Source organism: Equus caballus, chromosome 1 (assembly GCF_041296265.1).
Source record: "Equus caballus isolate H_3958 breed thoroughbred chromosome 1, TB-T2T, whole genome shotgun sequence".
Classification (NCBI taxonomy): domain Eukaryota; kingdom Metazoa; phylum Chordata; class Mammalia; order Perissodactyla; family Equidae; genus Equus; species Equus caballus.
The window spans coordinates 61,527,201-61,542,732 of NC_091684.1; the positions used below are offsets into that span (position 1 = coordinate 61,527,201).

At 38.3% G+C, this 15,532-nt stretch overlaps 1 protein-coding gene across 2 annotated transcripts in view; it reads left to right on the forward strand.

Annotated features, from left to right (window-relative positions):
• MCU (mitochondrial calcium uniporter) overlaps positions 1–15,532 on the forward strand; it is a 188,504-nt gene that overhangs the window by 60,338 nt on the left and 112,634 nt on the right. The gene's annotated exons all lie outside the window — the stretch shown is intronic.

The window sequence follows — 15,532 nt, forward strand, 5'->3', positions numbered from 1 at the left end:
CATACTTTCCTCTTTCTTTACATGTCTCATAATTTTTTGTGAAAAACTAGACTTTTTAGATGATATATTGTAGCTATTTGAGGATATTGGTTTTACCCCCAACTCCCACACATGCACCTAGCTGGATGTTGTTGTTCTTTTGTTTAGTGACTTGGCTGGACCATTTTAGTGAATTTACCCTGCAATGTGTAGCCTCTGATACTGTTCCTCAGAGGTTGCAGTCTTTGGCATGCGTGGAATCATCCTAAGATGATGATGATTTTAGCAGGGCTCTCTCTGGTTATATCTTTCGCTGTTCTCTTTGTTAAGCTGTCTGCCTCAATAGGTATCACACCCAGCTTGTAGCCTCCACTAATTGGCAGCTGATTGCTCTGTTATCAATAATGCCTGTGACATAAATTCTTCTACAGGCTGATGCAATTAAATCTGGGCCTTATTGCAGGTGTACTTTTGAGGCCAACCTTTGAGGGTTGGTCTGAATCCAAGAGGAGTCTTTTTAGTTGTCTCTTTTCCTGATTCTCCCTGGTAAAATTCTAGATGTCCTGTGGTTTAGCTTGTTACTCTTGTAGAGCTACTAGTCTCTTAATTGCTTACCACCAAAATCTCTTTTTTTTTCTAGTGCCCACAGGCTTGAACTTCTCCACACTGTGTTCCAAATAAAGTTAGTTGCCTTGGGGAGAGCTTCAGTTTTGATTTGCATTTCCCTGATGATTAGCGATGATGAACATCTTTTCATGTGTCTGTTGGCCATATTCATATCTTCTTTTGAGAAATGTCTGTTCATGTCCTCTGCCCATTTTTTGATCGGGTTGTTTGTTTTTTTGTTGTTAATCAGTGTGAGTTCTTTGTATATTATGGAGATTAACCCTTTGTCAGATAAGTGGCTTGTAAATATTTTTTCCCAATTAGTGAGCTGTTTTTTTTGTTTCAATCCTGTTTTCCCTTGCCTTGAAGAAGCTCTTTAGTCTGATGAAGTCCCATTTGTTTATTCTTTCTATTGTTTCCCTCAACTGAGGAGTTACAGTGTCCGAAAAGATTCTTTTGAAACTGATGTCAAAGAGTGTACTGCCTATATTCTCTTCCAAAAGACTTATTGTCTCAGGCCTAATCTTTAGGTCTTTGATCCATTTTGAGTTTATTTTGGTGTGTGGTGAAAAAGAATGGTCAATTTTCAATCTTTTGCATGTGGCTGTCCAGTTTTCCCAGCACCATTTGTTGAAGAGACTTTCTTTTCTCCATTGTAGGCCCTCTGCTCCTTTGTCGAAGATTAGCTGTCCATAGATGTGTGGTTTTATCTCTGGGCTTTCAATTCTGTTCCATTGATCTGTGGACCTGTTTTTGTACCAGTACCATGCTGTTTTGATCACTGTAGCTTTGTAGTATGTTTTGAAATCGGGGATTGTGATTCTGCCGGCTTTGTTTTTGCTCAGGATTGCTTTAGCAATTCGCGGTCTTTTGTTGCTCCATATGAATTTTAGGATTCTTTGTTCAATTTCTGTGAAGAATGTTCTTGGGATTCTGATTGGGATAGCATTGAATCTGTATATTGCTTTAGGTAGTATGGACATTTTAACTATGTTTATTCTTCCAATCCATGTGCAAGGAATGTCTTTCCATCTCTTTATGTCATCGTCAATTTCTTTCAAGAAAGTCTTGTAGTTTTCATTGTATAGATCCTTCACTTCCTTGGTTAAGTTTATCCCAAGGTATTTTATTCTTTTCGTTGCAATTGTGAATGGGATTGAGTTCTTGAGTTCTTTTTCTGTTAGTTCATTGTTAGTGTATAGAAATGCTACTGATTTATGCACGTTAATTTTATACCCTGCTACTTTGCTGTAGTTGTTGATTATTTCTAATAGTTTTTCTGTGGATTCTTTGGGGTTTTCTATATATAAGATCATGTCGTCTGCAAACAGCGAGAGTTTTACTTCTTCGTTACCTATTTGGATTCCTTTTATTTCTTTTTCCTGCCGAATTGCTCTGGCCAGCACCTCCAGTACTATGTTGAATAGGAGTGGTGAAAGTGGGCACCCTTGTCTTGTTCCTGTCCTCAGAGGGATGGCTTTCAGTTTTTGTCCATTGAGTATGATGTTGGCTGTGGGTCTATCATATATGGTCTTTATTATGTGGAGGTACTTTTCTTCTATACCCATTTTACTGAGGGTTTTTATCATAAATGGGTGTTGGATCTTGTCGAATGCTTTCTCTGCATCTATTGAGATGATCATGTGGTTTTTGTTTTTCATTTTATTGATGTAGTGTATCACGTTGATTGACTTGTGGATGTTGAACCATCCCTGTGTCCCTGGTATAAATCCCACTTGATCATGGTGTATAATCTTTTTGATGTATTGCTGTATTCGGTTTGCCAAAATTTTGTTGAGGATTTTTGCATCTGTGTTCATCAGCGATATCAGCCTGTAGTTCTCCTTCTTTGTGTTGTCCTTGTCAGGTTTGGGGATCAGAGTGCTGTTGGCTTCATAGAATGTGTTAGGGAGTTCTCCATCTTTCTCAATTTTCTGGAACAGTTTGAGGAGAATAGGTATTAAGTCTTCTTTGAATGTTTGGTAGAATTCTCCAGAGAAGCCGTCTGGTCCTGGACTCTTATTTTTGGGGAGGTTTTTGATTACCGTTTCTATTTCCTTACTTGTGATTGGCCTATTCAGATTCTCCATTTCTTCCTGATTCAGTTTGGGGAGATTGTAGGAGTCTAGGAATTTGTCCATTTCATCCAGGTTGTTCAATTTGTTGGCATATAGTTTTTCATAGTATTCTCTTATGATCTCTTGTATTTCATTGGTATCTGTTGTGATTTCTCCTCTGTCATTCCTAATTTTATTAATTTGCGATTTCTCTCTTCTTTTCTTGGTGAGTCTGGCTAGGGGTTTGTCAATTTTGTTAATTCTTTTGAAGAACCAACTCTTTGTTTCATTGATCCTTTCTATTGTCTTTTTTGTTTCAATATCGTTTACTTCTGCTCTTATTTTTATTATTTCCCTCCTTCTACTGACTCTGGGCTTTGTTTGTTCTTCTTTTTCTAGTTCTGTTAGGTGTCGTTTGAGGTTGCTTATGTGAGCTTTTTCTTGTTTAGTGAGGTGAGCCTGTATTGTGATGAATTTCCCTCTTAGGACTGCTTTTGCTGCATCCGAAATGATTTGGTATGTTGTGTTCTCATTTTCATTAGTCTCCAGATAAAATTTGATTTCTTCTTTAATTTCTTCAATGATCCATTGTTTGTTGAGAAGCGTGTTGTTTAGTCTCCACATTTTTGCACCTTTCTCTGCTTTTTTCTTGTAGTTGATTTCTAGTTTAATAGCATTATGATCAGAAAAGATGCTTGATATTATTTCAACTCTCTTGTATTTATTGATGTTTGCTTTGGTTCCCAAAATATGGTCAATCCTTGAGAATGTTCCATGTGCACTTGAGAAGAACGTGTAACCTGTTTTTGGATGAAGTGTTCTATATATATCTATTAAGTCCATCTGGTCTAATTTTTCATTTAATTCTATTATTTCCTTGTTGATTTTCTGTCTGGATGTTCTGTCCATTGGTGTTAATGGTGTGTTGAGGTCCCCTACTATTATTGTATTGTTGATGTCTTCTTTTAGTTCTATTAAGAGTTGCTTTACAAATTTTGGTGCTCCTGTGTTGGGTGCCTATATATTTATAAGTGTTATGTCTTCTTGGTGGAGAGTCCCTTTTATCATTATATACTGTCCCTCTTTATCTTTCTTTATCTGTTTTGCTTTGAAATCTACCTTGTCTGATATTAGCATAGCGACACCTGCTTTCTTTTGTTCATTGTTAGCTTGGAGTATTGTTCTCCATCCCTTCACTCTGAGTCTGTGTTTGTCTTTGGGGCTGAGGTGTGTTTCCTGGAGGCAGCATATTGTTGGATCTTGTTCTTTGATCCATCCTGCCACTCTGTGTCTTTTGATTGGGGAGTTCAATCCATTTACATTTAGAGTGATTAGTGAGATGTGGGGGCCTACCACTACCATTTTGTGTCTTGTTTTCCGGTTTTCTTCAGTTTCCTTTGTTTCTCGTCCCATGGTTTAATCTGTTCTGATGTAGAGCTGCTACTCTCTGTTGTTGTCCTTCTACTTATCTCCTCTGCTCTTGGTTTTGTAGCCTCTTTCCTTTTTTGGATTTTTCAGGAATGAGGGTTTTCCTGAGGATTTCCTGAAGAGGAGGTTTTGTGGCAATGAACTCCCTTAATTTTTGTTTATCTGGGAAAGTTTTTATTTCTCCATCGTATTTGAAGGATATTTTCGCTGGGTAGAGAATTCTCAGCTGTAGATTTTTGTCCTTCAGATTTTTGAATATATCATTCCACTCTCTTCTAGCCTGTAAAGTTTCTGCTGAGAAATCTGCTGATAGCCTGATGGGGGTTCCTTTGTAGGTTAGTTTCTTTTGCCTGGCTGTCCTTAGTATTTTCTTCTTGTCGTTGACTTTTGCTAGCTTCACTACTACATGCCGTGGAGTTGGTCTTCTTGCATTGATAAAGTTTGGAGATCTATTGGCTTCTGTCACCTGAAGATCCATCTCTCTCACCAGATTTGGGAAGTTCTCAGCCATTATTTCTTTGAATAGGCTTTCTGCCCCTTTCTCCTTCTCTTCTCCCTCTGGTATACCTATAATCCTTACGTTGCATCTCCTAATTGTGTCTGATAATTCTGAGAGTTTCTTCATTTCTTTTTAGTCTTGCTTCTCTCTCCTCCTCTGCCTGCAGCAATTCTATATTGCCATCTTCCAAATTGCTAATTCTTTCCTCCATATTATCGGCCCTACTGTTCAGAGCATCTAGATTTTTCTTAATCTCCTCTATTGTGTTCTTCATTTCCAATATTTCTGTTTGGTTCTTCTTTATCGTATCAAACTCTTTTGTGACATAGCTCCTGAACTCGTTGAGTTGACGGTCAGAATTCTCTCTTAACTCATTGAGAATCTTAATGATGGCTGTTTTGAAGTCATCATCATTTAGGTTATATATCTCATTTTCTTTGGGATTGTTTTCTGTGTATTTGTTACTTTCTTTCTGTTCTGGAGATTTAATGTATTTTTTCATATTGCTTGATGTTGTTGATTTGTGCCTCCGCATGGAGATAGAGTTTAGTTGCTCCTTTCACTTGTTTCAGCTGCTGCGGTGGGGGAGCAGCTGTTTCTACTGCACCAACCAGGAACCCTGTCCGCAGTTGCTAACTGGGCCTGGGCCCCTCCTCGTAGTCACAGTGGTCCTTTGGATTCCCTCCTCTGCCGTGGGGGCCGTCACAGGAGGGCTTCAGGCTGCAGGTGCCTACTGTTGCAGCCCACCTAGATGTGCTCCCTCCTTGGGGTCTGCAATGGTGTTATGGGCTTTTCCAGCGGCCAGGGGTGGGATCACTTATATTTGTCACTCCGTTGCTGTCAGCACCCACAAAATCTCACTTGTCCTCTATGGGTTGCAGGAGAGCTATTGGCATCTTCTACAGTCTGTGGTTAGTTCACCTAGCTATGCTGCTTTTGCCCTGGGGTCTTCCAGCCTTGTGGCTGCCGGCTGGGTGCCTTCTACTGGTGCTGTGCCGAGGCTTTCCCTAAGGCTGCTGTGAGCCTGTAGGGTTTCCCCCTAGGCTACGGAGCTGGGTCTCTGGAACTCCCCCCAGCCCCAGTCCTCTCTGAGATCTCTGGCAATCTCTAGTCCCACGGGGCGGGCAACGGCAGCTGGGGGTCGCCCCGCCCTCTGAGATTCTCTCCGGGGCTTTCCGGGAGTGCTGGGCGTGGCCCCTCTGCTAATGGCAGACAGAGAGTTTTGTCTGCTGCCTGGGCAGAATTCTGTAACTTCCCCTCTGGGGCGCAGAGCAGGCCTATGGAACTTCCCCCAGCCCCAGTCCTCTCTGAGATCTCCGGCAATCCCTACTCCCACGGGGCGGGCAATGGCAGCTGGGGGTCGCCCCGCCCTCTGGGATTTTCTCCGGGGCTTTGCGTACTGGGCGTGGCCCCTCCACTAATGGCAGACAGAGAGTTTTGTCTGCTGCCCAGGCAGAATTCAAGAAGATCCTTTTAAGATCAATGTCAAAGAGTTTACTTGCTATGGTAGAACTTGTGCCCTATGAGTCAGGGCTAAATGTAAGAAGTGAACCCCAGTTAAGAGCTCTTAGCTAGTCGTGTATGTTACAGAGCTTCTGTAACAGAGATAAAAGTATAAGAAATGTAGGTGCCCCTCTTGGGCAGATATCATATGTCCTCAATTGGGAGTTGAGGGGAGAGGAAGCCCTGCATTCTTGGTGCACTCACCTGGAGTAGAGCTTCCATCGTGCCGAATTTGGGAAAAGATCAGGTCGTGGCTCAAATGCCACAGACTTTTGCTGTTCTCCCAGAGATTTAGTAGATTTTCTTGAGTAAATGTTTCTTCATTTGCTACATACCTTTAGGATAATTTCCACAGTCTTTAAATGGTTGATTTGTTTTTTATAATTTTGTTGTTGTTATAGTTCTTTTGCTAGGTAGATGGTCCATAGAACTCCTCAAATTGGCATTCTAGAAGTTGTCTCCATTTGTATTTATTTTTACCATCTTATTTTGTACTTACTAATTCATTTTCCTGGGTTTTTTTCTTATGCTTTTTCTCCTTTCTTGCTTTTTCTTTCTGAAAATGTGTTCTTTATGCCCATTTTTCCCTCTATTGCTTTAGAAGTTGTATATTCTTTATATATTCTGGTACTATTTAACCTTATGATTTTAACATGCATTTCTGACTTAAAGTCTAAGGTTAATCAGTATCTCTTTCTTTCATACAGTCTGGAAACCTTACTATGCTATACTAAGTGTGCTATACTCCCATCGTTTCCTCTATCATGCGAAATGTTGTTTTTATCTAGTTAATTCCACTTTTTATTCTTTCAAATTAATTGTTGTTATTGTCATTATTGCTTTTTATATAATAGTGCTTTAGATTTACCCCAGTATGTGTCAGTATCTTTGTTCATCATTCCCTTCCTTTAAAGTTCAATTTTCTTCTTTTGAGGTACATCCTTTAGTAGTTCTTTCTTTTAGAGTGTGTTTATAGTAAACTCTCTCATTCAATGTTTTTGTGAAAATGTTTTCATTTTCCCTTATCTTTTAATGACACTTCAGTTGCATATAGAATTTTAGGTTGACAATTACTTTATCTCAGCCTTTTGATTATGTAATTTCATTTTGTTTAGACATCTAGTATCAGTCTAATTATTATTTCTTTGAAAGTCATCTCCTTTTTCTCCATTTTTTTGGCATTTTTTATGGTGGTAAAATATCCATAACATAAAATTTGCCATCTTAACCATTTTTATGTATTGCAGTGTCATTAAGTGTTTTCACATTGTTGTGCAAGTATCACTACCATCTCCAAAACTTTTTCGTCATCCCAAATTGGAACTCTGTACCCATTAGACAGTAACTTCCCAGTACCCTTCCCCCAGCCCCTTGTAACCACTATTCTACTTTCTATTCATTCTCTGAATTTGACTATTTTATGTACCTCATATAAGTAGAATTATATAATATTTTGTTCTTTTGTGTCTAACTTATTCACTTAGCATAATGCTTTCAAGGTTCATCTATGTTATAACATGTATCGGTGTTCTTTTCTTTTTAAAGCTGATAATATTTCATTGTTTACTTATCCATCAATGGATATTTTTACTTATCCATCGATGGATATTTGGGTTGTTTCTACCTTTTAGCTATTATGAATAATGCTGCTATGAACATTGATGTACAAATATCTGTTTCAGTCCTTGTTTTCAGTTCTTTTGGATATATACCCTGAAGTGCAATTGCTGGATCATAATTCTGATATTTTGAAGAAATGCCATACTGTTTTCCACAGCAGCTGCACCATTTTATATTCCCACGAGCAATGCACAAAGGTTCCAATTTCTCTATATCCTTGCCAACACATTATTTTTGGGTTTTCTTCCCCACTACTAGCCATTCTAATAGGTGTGATGTGGTATCTCATTGTGGTTTTGATTTGCATTTCACTAATGGTTAGTGATATTGAGTGTCTTTTCATACCACTTCCAGTTTCTTTTACTATATTCCCTTTTCTTTGTGTTCCTTCTATTTCACAGTAATGTGTCTAGATGTAGATCTGTTTTTATTTATCATATTTGGAGCTTATTATGATACCTGAATCTGAGAATTCATGTCTTTTATCATATCTAGAAAATTCTTGATCGAATATCTCTTTGAATATTATTTTTTCCCATTACTTTATTTCTCTGTGGATCATCTATTAGCAGTATGGTGGTCCATCCATGTTGTTCTGAATGGGATGATTTTTGTCATTTTTTATGGGTGAGTGATATTCCATTGTATATATATATACCATATCTTCTTTATCCAGTCCTCAGTCCATGGGCACTTGGATAGCTTCCACGTCTTAGCTATTGTGAATAATGCTGCAACAAACATAGGGGTGCATAAGTCTCTTTGAATTGCTGATTTCAAGTTCTTTGGATAGATACCCAGTAGTGGGATGGCTAGGTCATATGGTATTTCTATTTTTAATTTTTTGAGAAATCTCCATACTGTTTTCCATAGTGTCTGCACCAGTTTGCATTCCCACCAGCAGTGTATGAGGGTTCCTTTTTCTCCACAACCTCTCCAACATTTGTTTTTTCAGTAATTTTTAAATAGAGTTTTTATATAGTTTTATATGTTATATATGTACAAACCAGTGAAGAATGTATAATAAATACTGAGAGGATATGTTGTTCACTGTTTCTCATTATGTCTGTACAGCTGAAAACATGTAGCCATTTGTCCTTGTGCCTTATTGGAAGTGGAATGCAGTGAAATAGTTTTTGGATCCGGGTTATCTGTGATTAGTTCATAACAACATTGGCCCATGAGATTGCCTTTTATTGGTATTTTTTTATCAGATGGAAAAAGCCTGTAGGCATAAGCTAGCAGAACGTGAAATACTTGGTTTCATTACTTCCAGAGCTATGTAGCTATGTAGTTGCTCACCTCACTCCTGAGTCGCAAATCTTTGCTGTGCTTGAACTCTTTGACCAATTGTTTTTCCAGAGACATGCACCAACCAAATGTAGGAAATACGTAGTACTTTGCAAATTGATTCTTTTCTTTCTTTGGATATTATAAGTAAAGATCTTGAGATAGGGAGATTATTTTGGATAATCTGGTTGGGTCTGATATAATCACAAAGGTCCTTATAAAGAGGCAGGAAATGAGAGTTAGTAGTAGGAGATGTGATGACAGAAGCAAAAGGTTGGAATGATGTGAGGAAGGGATCATGAGCCACAGAGTGCAGGAGGCCTCTAGAATCTGAAAAAGGTAAGGAAACCGGATTCTCCTCTGAGGGCCTCTAGAAAGAACCAGCCTTGCTGAAACTGAATTTATTTAGCCCAGTGAGACTCATTTTGTATTTTTGAGCTCCAGAACTGTTAAATTTCCTGCTTAATTCTCAAATTACGTCATGGACAAGCTTTCTGAAAACAATGTGTTAAGTAATTATTGCATGAAAAGATGTTGAACTTTGATGTGTGAAAAAAATGGTTTATAAAATGGCATATTTTTCTTCTTTTTGCTTATTTGTGGGAAATCCTCTCTGGCTGAGACTGCCTAGTGTAAGAAACAGGGAAAGAAAGATTTTGTTTTTAAATTTTTAAGGTCTTCGGAGCCTCTCATAATTTGTAACTAAAGCATGGGGGTCTTGAATTTGAAAGAAACCCTTTCCAGTTGTGATTCAAAATCAAATCATGGTGATGCCTGAAATATCAAAATCTACCTACCTATGCTGTGTAAAACCTTATTGAGTGAGAAAAGCATTATGCTTTCAGCACTGGGTCGTCTTTCTTACATATATATATATATATACCTTGTATATATATATGTTTTTTGGTTTGTTTTACTCCTTGTTATAGAAGATTTTCAAAAGTATACAAGGTAAAGAGACTAGTATAGTTAACCCATGAACCCCAATGTACCCATTAGCTAGCTTCAGTGTATGAACACTCTGCCAATCTTATTTTCCCCTTTGCTCCACTAGCTCCCTTCCAGAATTGTTTTAAACCAAATTCTAGAATTCATATTTTGCATCTATAAATACTTTGTAACTCTTTTTAAAGGAAAGTAGAGAAGGTATTGTCTTGAGGGTAGGCTATTGAGAAAGCAGAATCATAGCAAGTCTTTGGAATGGAGGATTGTTGGAAATAAGTGGGTAATCCAGAACGTTCCCTATAGTAGGAGCTCTATTAAATATTTGTTGTATCGAAAAATCTAATATAAACGATTGTGTGAAGTAATATTACAAATTTAGTGTGCCACAAAGGCAACTTACTCATTTTTAAAAATAGTTTGTATGCCACCTTGAATTTTAGCATAGACTTTAATCACAGCCCAACCCCCATGGCTGCTCTTCTCTTTCCTCCTGGCATTTTACTAATCCATATATTTTCTTTTGACACTTTTTCTAAGTATATACTCATGACACCTGACTCTTGGAAATCTGTTACTGGTTTTGTTCCTCTCCTTAAACATTTGGAATTTAAAAAATTTTTAAAGCTAATGAAATGGGTTTTAAGCAAGGAGGTGACATGAAAAGATGAGCATGTTAGAAAGATAATTTTGGTTATGTTGTGGAGGATAGATAGGCAGAGAGAAAAGGATTGGTGCAGTCCAGACTTGGAGATAGAGAAACAGATGGATGTAGCAGCTATTTAAGACCTAGAACCCACAGTCTTTGGTGACTGAATGAAGGAAGGAAGGTGGGAGGAAGGAGTTAAGAACGATGGCCAAGTTTATAATTTCGACTACTAAATGATAGTACCATTTTCTGAGAGAAGGAAGTCAAGGGACAGAGCAAGTTTGTGGGGAAAATATTCTTCTATATGATTTCCTAATTTGATGAGTGATGGGGAGGGGGGAAAGAATCTTCTGTTGACTCGCAACATGGTGTTCTAGTGAAACAAGAATTATTTTACTTGAGAAGTACTATGATTTCAATAATGCTTATAAACTAGTTTATACAAAAAAATCTGTTGGGCTACTTGTATTCCCAGGTCTTCATGGCATGTAAGTTTTGTGTAGTCATTATCTGGACCAGGATTTGCTACCTGACACTCACTTGCGAGAGGTGTTAGACAAGATGCCTCGAGAGAAATAAGAATCAAAGTTGCACACGTGTTGTAAGGGAGTCATCCAATCTTCCATCCACTCTACTTAGTTGTCTGTTATAACTTACAGATCACTAGACATTTGATTTACTTTGGTGATAGAAGCCCAAGTCCTGAGGGAAAATTACCTCAGATTTTCCTTGTTTCATGCACACCTAAGTTTATTTTCTTGGAAAGAATACTGTTCCACCATGGAATTATCCAAGCATGATGAGGGATCAGTGTAATACAAGTATTAAGAAACTTTCAAAGGTCGTATTATTAAGCTTTCATTTATTCACTAGTTAAAATAGATTTATTTTTCTTTTCCTTTTTTTGAGGAGCAGTTTATTTTTTAACTATTTTATAAATACTTAAATTCACATGATTAACAGCATGTTCAGTTTTTAGTATAGTTTTTAGTAGATCTTTGATGTGTAAGACATTTAAACATGTAAATCTTCACTAGTTTCTGTATTATCTGTAAAAGAGCATTTCAATCCTCTTTCTATTCTGCTTGAAATTATATTTTTATGAGCTTTATTCAGAATAGTTGGTACCAACTCATTAGTAGGTTTGCCATTCTCGTCATTTGAATCAGGTGGGTATCAAGATAAGGTTAGTACACCAGTTGAAGCTGAGTGCATTTGTTTCATGTGAGTTTCTATGACAGAAGGATCCTGAGAGTCGAAACTTCCCAACTCAGGGTAGAAGCTGGAGCCAGTGTCATCTGGGCTGTTATGTCTCCCTTGTGGATAATTCTTGGCTATTCTAGGGTCCCAAAGCTCCAAGACTAAATAGTTCCCATGTATATATTTACCATCAAATTGTGAATTTCTGTACCAACTGTAATAAAACACCTGGTATTTGTTTCACTGTTGATTTTGTCATGTTTGGGAATCAAAATTTCTCCCCAAATGAATAGTTCATCAGTGACGTTTTGGAATAAGGTTAAGTCCAAAAGTATCTCCAAAAGTAGCTTTATTTGGTCTTAGCATTTTTAAACCTATCAGCAAAGAGAAGATAAACAGAATAGAAAGTGACAACATGATGCAAATCCTTCAAAACTTTGCCATGATGACGTACTTTAAACTCTAAAATGATAAATGTTTAGCTGCTTATTTCTGGGAAGGGCCAACTCATACCCTCCTTCAAGCTCTGCATTGCATGACTCCAGGGAATGAAATTCCTATGTATGTAATGTGGCAGCCCAGGTTATGGGACTCTATTCACCAGCAGGGATTGCACCAGCAGAACCATTTAGGCTGGGAATAAAGTGAAAGCCAGTGGCCACATCTGGACAGTTAACCAGCTCTGCTTCCCAAAAGGAGCCTGAGGGATGTGACAACATAGATTTTCTTTATGAAATGTAAAGACAATAAGGAAATGTTACCCAATGGAAAATATTTAGAAAAGTAATTTCTGAATAGAAGTGATTTACTTCTCCTCAAGTCTATCTGTATGTCTCCTCGCCTTCATTACTCTTATCGTTCTTTAGAACAACAACAAAAACACAAACATCACAAAACCTTGAAGTTCAGGTTTCAGCTACCATTAACCATCAACACCTAATAACTCTTAGAATTCTGTAGTTTTTTCCTTCTTGGCTTTGTGGCAAATTTTAAAGGCTGGAGAAAAGTATACTAGGTAATGTACCTTAACTTTATTGCTTCTGTTATCACCAGATTGCATTTTGGAATCCTGTAACTTTATCTGCCTCTGGATCTTAGTATTGGATTTCAAATATAATTTAAATAAATGTGGGTGCTTCGACATTAAAGATAATTGGTTGAATACACAGATTTACCTTCACTCCTCAAAACTACACTAAAATGACAAACGGATTTTTTTTTTTTATGTGTAAATGCACAAGGGGAACAAAAAGACAAAGGAAAAGGGGAGGGAAATGGAAGGGACTGGAAATTTTAGATTTAGGAACCTGAAGAGAATAAGAATGAGTAATTTTTAAATAAAACTGATTCTTGTCAGTAATGGCCTAAACTGAGAAGTTACCTATGGCTTACCCTGAAACACCCTCCAATACCTGTGAAATGAGAATGAGTTAACAACAGGATAAATTAGTTTAAGGATTTGTTGAAAATTCTTTATATGGTACTTACTCTCCCAGATTTCCTTTCCCCATCCTTGAAGAAACTGAAAATTTAATCCCTAATCAGAATGAAACAAATTTTCTGGAATGAGAAACCCTAGACTTTGTGAGGGCAGTGGTACTCTACTGAAAGAGGAGGATTAAATGGAAATTGATATATTAAATACTAATATTTCTAGCCTTCTTCCCTCACTTGGCTCTCAGAATATTGACAGACAAGCTTTTACCTCTAAGTAGGAGATTGGTATTATTCTCTGGAGAACCTGACATAATCTGAAAAAGGAGATCTAAAGATACTCATCATTGGGTTTCCCAGAGAAATAGACTCGCAGTGAAGACCACCATTTGCATAATGCCTCCAATCAGCTTTTTAGCCGCCGCTCCCCACTCCTAAATATGAGCAATCGGTCAAGGATCACTAGACATTTGGGGAACAATTTTAATATGAACAGTAGAACCAAAACAAATAGGAAACAGCAACGTAAAGGGAATAGAATTTATGCAGGAAGAAGGAAAATTTTAAAAATATATTACTAATAATCCTCAGAAAGAAAAAGAGAAAATAATGCATCTATAAAATTAGTATAAGGTGCTCTAAAAAAGAAATGTTCAGAAAACCAAAAAGAGATCTTGGAAATGAAAAATATGATAACAGGACGTCAGCAACATGGCGGAGTGAGCTGTTCCCTTTATCTCTCTCCCTTCAAACTCCAACTAAATGGACATTCATTGATCAACAGAGGATACCCACACAGCACAACAGGACACTGAGAGACCCATGCAGCTATACATCTGAAGGTGGATGGAGTACCCCTTAGAGTTGGTGGAGAGAGGTGAGCACTCTCCAGCAGCCCTGCGCATGCATGTGACTGCTCTCTTGGTTGATGCGACCACCCGTAGTACTGCTGTGGCCCCAAGGGTGGGAGCACACTTGGTGCAATTGTCGGAACAGGTGATAGCAACCTTGAACCCTGTGTGATTGCTTTCCCATCTGATAGGAGTGTCCACAGTGCTGCCACAGTCCCGGGGAGTCGTCTAGGCTCAGATCCCATGGAGAGCCCCCCCTCCACCAGCACAGTGGCTGGTGTGACCATAGGAAGAGGTGGTGGCGGATCTGCCTGCCCAGGCAAACAATTTCCTGGCTGGTGCAAACACCCATACTACTACTGTGGCCCCGAAGGTGGGAGAACGCCTCGGCATGACTGTAGGAGCAGACAGTGGGTGTCCTGAGCCCCCGCATGATTGCTTTCCCACCTGGGGGAGAGCCCACAGTGCCACTGTGGTCACAAGGAGTGGCCCAGGCTCAGACCTCATGAGGAAGCTCTGCACACTAAGCATAGTTACTGGTGTGACCATAAGAAAAGGCAGCAGCAGATTTACATGCCCAGGTGAACACTCTTCCAGCCGGTGAAAGCACCCATAATACCCTACAACTTCCAGCAAACAGGGTGGGATTAGAAACACAGCTCCTGGTCCCCCCAATGGTAACAGATGGAGTCTGCAACCTGACACTACCACAAATGCCCTGGCAAAAGATTAGGTCATCAAACACCATGAGAAACTACAGCAACAATTCAGAGCAGAAGGAGAGTGACAATTCTCTAGAAACCAACTCTGAAGTCACAGAACTCTACAATCTAAATGCCAGAGAATTCATAATAGCTGTCATGAAGAAATTCAGTGAGTTACAAGAAAACTCAGAAAGACAGTTCAGTGAGCTTAGGAATAAAATTAATGAGAAGAAGTAATACTTCACCAAGGAGATTGGAAGTATATTAAAAAAAAAAAAACAAGCAGTAATTCTGGATATGAGGAACACAATTAATAAAAAATAATCTAGAATCCTTAAAAAATAGAGCTGATGTTCTGGAGGAAAGAATTAGTGATTTAGAGGATAGCAGTAGAGACTTGCTTAAAAGTAGAGGAGGAGAGAGAACTAAGATTTTTAAAAAATGAAGGAATTATTCCAGAAGTATCTGACTCAATTAGGAAAAGCAATATAAAGATTATAGGTATTCTAGATGGAGAAGGGAGGCGGAAAGGAACAGAGAGCTTGTTCAAAGAAATAATAGCTGAGAATTTCACAAACCTGGGAAAGGAACCAGACTTACAAATACATGAAGCCAATATAACTCCTGATTACATCAATGCTAAAAGACCTTCTACAAGGCGTATAATAGTAAAACTGGCAAAAGTGAATGACAAAGAAAAAGTATTAACGGCAGCAAGGTAGAGGAAAATAACCTACAAAGGAACCCCTATCAGGCTTTCAGCCAAGAAT